The sequence below is a fragment of the Cryptomeria japonica genome, chromosome 8 (assembly GCF_030272615.1).
Source record: "Cryptomeria japonica chromosome 8, Sugi_1.0, whole genome shotgun sequence".
In the NCBI taxonomy this organism is placed as follows: Eukaryota; Viridiplantae; Streptophyta; class Pinopsida; order Cupressales; family Cupressaceae; genus Cryptomeria; species Cryptomeria japonica.
Window position 1 is genome coordinate 239,547,273 of NC_081412.1, and position 4,501 is coordinate 239,551,773.

The window sequence follows — 4,501 nt, forward strand, 5'->3', positions numbered from 1 at the left end:
GATTGTTGAAATGTGGTGACTGATCAGCAAAGTACTGTACACTCAGCATGTATCCTCGCCAGGGTCCAGGGCCGGGCCGGGCCCCGGGCAGGGGTTCGGGGGCGGCAGCCCCTGAGAAATTTTTTTTTGCCATTTTTTGTTGATGAAAACCGACATTGTAATAAAACCCTAAAAAAGGCCGACTTTGTTTGTTGCCCTAAAAATGCATGTTATAAGCGGCTGGGATGCTTAAGGCATCGTAAGGTTGATGTACTATTTTTGCTGGATAATAAGAAAGATTGGACGGCTGTGTATGGTGGACGTAACCCATTCTGGGTGAACCATGTTAAATCTCTGTGTTATCTGTGTCATGTTTTATTTCTTTATCTTTTGTATTTAAATCTGCATATAATTGTTAGTTCATATTTTCTTCGCATCTGCTTGAAACCCTAACAATTGGTATCAAAGCGAGGTTTTCTGTAAATTGGCAGGACTTTCAGATTTGAGTGGGAGCAATGGAGGATTCCAAATTCAAGGTTGAAAAGTTTAACGGCCAGAATTATTAGTTATGGAAAATGCAGATGGAGGATTACCTGTATCAAAAGGATTTGTGGCGGCCATTGGAAGGAAAGGCAAAGAAACCGACCACAATATCAGATGAAGAGTGGGACATTTTAGATAGAAAGGCACTGGGATCCATTCGATTGTGCCTTGCGTCATCTGTAGCATTCAATATAACAGAAGCAAAAATGACTATAGATTTGATGGCAACATTGGCTAAGCTGTATGAGAAACCCTCGGTTTCGAATAAGGTATTTCTTATGAAGCATTTGTTTAATTTGAAAATGAGGGAGGGAGGATCTGTAGCGGAGCACTTAAATGAATTTAATACAATTACTAGTCAATTGTCTTCGGTAAAAATTACCTTTGCAGAAGAGGTTAGGGCTCTCTTGATTTTATGTTCTTTGCCAGAAAGCTGGAATAGCTTGGTTATGACTGTAAGCAACTCTGTCTCTAGTAAAAATACTTTGGTATTTGATGATATTGTTGGTGTTATCCTAAGCGAGGAAATGCGAAGAAAAAGCACAGGTGAGACTCCAACATCATCGGGTAGTGTTTTGAATGTGGAGAATAGAGGAAGATCAAAGGAAAGAGGAAAAGGCCCTGGGAATGAGAAGTCACGACGGAAGTCAAAGAAAGGATGCTCTCAATCTAGAGGAAAGAAAGATTTTTGGTACTGCGGAAAGCCTGGTCATCTAAAGAAAGACTGTTGGTCTCGGAAAAACAAAGAAGGAGACAAAAATGAAAATGACAGTAAGGAAGCTAATATTGCAAGTAATAATTTACAAGATGCTTTAATCTTATGTTTGGATAATGTTAATGATTCCTGGGTAATAGATTCTGGGGCTTCATTTCATGCTACACCCCATAGAAAATATTTTCTAGATTATGTTCAAGGTGATTTTGGATAGGTATATTTGGGTGATGATGAGCCCTATCAAATTTTTGGAAAAGGAAAGATAAAGCTCAAGTTGCAAAATGGTAATGACTGGTTTCTACAGGAGGTAAGACATGTTCCTAATTTAAGAAGAAATTTAATTTCTGCAGGGCAACTAGGTAGTGAAGGTTGCATAGTTACCTTCTCAGACAGTATGTGGAAGGTCACTAAAGGATCGTTAGTAGTAGCTAAAGGTGCGAAGGTAGGCACATTATATCCGTGTACTGGTAACACTTACTCTACCTTAGCTGCTACAGATAAAGTTACTGCAGGGACAACAACAATAAATGTTGCAAGAACAGATTCGATAATGTGGCACCATAGGCTTGGGCACATGAGTGAGAAAGGGATGAAAATCCTTCACTCCAAAAATCTATTGCCAGGACTAAAGAAGATTGATTTAGAGTTATGTGAAAACTGTGTTTATGGTAAACAGAAAAGAGTCAGATTTCTCAAGGTTGGGAAAGAGAAGAAGAGTGAGAAGTTAGAGCTTGTACATTCAGATGTATGGGGACCGGCTCAGGTATCATCTCTTGGTGGCTCTTGTTATTATGTTATTTTTATTGATGACTCAACCAGAAAAACATGGGTATATTTCCTAAAACAAAAATCAAATGTTTTTGAAACTTTTAAGAAATGGAAAGCTCTGGTTGAGAATGAGACAGGAAAAAAGTTGAAGTGTCTCAGATCGGATAATGGAGGTGAGTATTGTAGCAAAGCATTTGAAGATTACTATTCCTTAAATGGGATTCGAAAGTAGAAGATAGTTCCAGGAACTCCACAGGAAAATGGTGTGTCAGAGAGAATGAATAGGACCATCATGGAACGTGCGAGGAGCATGAGATTGCATGCTGGATTGCCCTTACATTTTTGGGCAAATGTTGTACATACTGTTGTCTATTTGATAAATAGAGGACCTTCAACCCCTTTGGATGGTGGTATTCCAGAGGAGGCATGGACTGGTAAAAAGGTAAATTATTCTTTTCTAAAAACTTTTGGTTGTGAAGCTTTTGTCCATGTTGATAAAGAAAACAAAACCAAGCTTGATGCTAAATCTCAGAAATGTACCTTCATTGGATATGGGATAGATGAATATGGCTATCGGTTATGGGATTTTGAAAAGAAGAAAATAATTAGAAGTAGAGATGTTATATTCAATGAGAAGGTTATGTATAAAGAACAGATGCAGGAAAAGAAGCATGAACAGGACAAACAAGAATATGTGGTGTTGGATGAGATTCCTGAAAATGAAATGCCACAGGTACCTGATGCTCAGCAACAACAGATTGTCCCACAAACTCCTGCAAGTGTTAGACATTCTACGAGGACAAGTAGACCCCCTGAAAGATTTTCTCCTTCTTTGTATTCTATTTTATTAACAGATTCTGGTGAACCAGAAGAATATGAAGAAGCAATGCAGGTGGATGCCAAACAATAGTGGCAACTAGGCATGAAAGAGGAGATGGACTCCTTGATGAAAAATAAGACTTGGGACTTAGTCCCTTTACCTGCAGAAAAAGAGCCTGGCCTAACAAATGGGTTTATCGGCTAAAGGAGGAGGAAGGAGGTCAGAAAAGATATAAGGCCAGACTTGTGGTAAAAGGTTTTGCACAGAAATAGGGTATAGATTATGATGAAATATTTTCTCCAGTTGTAAAAATGACTTCAATTAGAACTATACTTAGTCTTGTGGCTGCAGATGATTTACATCTTGAACAATTAGATGTCAAAACAGCTTTTCTCCATGGAGATTTGGAGGAGGAAATTTACATGTTGCAACCATAGGGATATGAGGTCAAAGGTAAGGAGAACTTGGTGTGCAGGTTGAAGAAAAGTCTGTATGGCCTAAAGCAAGCACCCCGACAATGGTATTTAAAATTTGATAATTTCATGGCTGAACACGGTTATCATAGATGTCATTCTGATCATTGTGTATATTTTAAGAGATTTGATAATGGCAGTTATATTATCCTGTTGCTTTATGTTGATGACATGCTTGTTGCTGGGTCTAACATGCAACATATAAATGATCTTAAATAGAAATTAGCCAGGTCATTTGCTATGAAGGATTTGGGTGCAGCTAAGCAAATTCTCGGTATGAGGATTACACGGGACAGGAAAAATAGAACCTTGAATTTGTCCCAAAGTGAGTATATAAAGAAGGTGTTGAAAAGATTTAACATGCAGGATGCAAAAGCAGTTAGTACACCTTTGGCTAGTCATTTCAAATTGACTAAGGAGATGTGCCCAAAGGCACAGGAAGAGGTTAATAAAATGTCTAACATCCCATATTCATCAGTTGTTGGCAGTCTGATGTATGCAATGGTATGCATAAGGCTAGATATTGCACATGCAATGGGAGTTGTGAGCAGGTTTATGAGTAATCTGGGTATGGAACATTGGAATGCTGTGAAATGGATTCTTCGGTATTTGAAAGGAACTACTACGAAGGCATTGTGTTTCAAAGGATCTAATGCTGCTCTAAGTGGATTTGTTGACTCTGATCTAGCAGGTGATATTGATTCACGGAGGAGTACTACAGGGTATGTTTTTACTATAGGGGGAACTACAGTCAGTTGGATTTCTAGGCTGCAAAAGGTTGTTGCACTTTCAACCACTGAAGCTGAGTATGTTGCTGCTACAGAAGCCAGCAAAGAGATGATTTGGTTGCAATGTTTTCTGAAGGAATTGAGTCAGACACAAGAGGATAGCCCATTGTATACTGATAGCCAGAGTGCCATTCATCTTGCGAAGAACTCTGCTTTTCATTCAAGGACAAAACACATTCAACTCAGGTACCACTTCATCCGGACTATTTTGGAGGAGGGTCAGTTACGGCTTGAGAAGATTCACACAAGTGAGAATCCTGTCGATATGTTCACAAAGGCAATTCCACAGGAGAAGCTGATTTCTTCATCAGTTTCTGTTGGTCTTCTTGATTGATAATTGTGGAATTTATACCAGTCAAGTCCTAGTGTTTTATCTAGCGGATGTTGCATGTACAGTGGTGTCGTGTAGTATCAG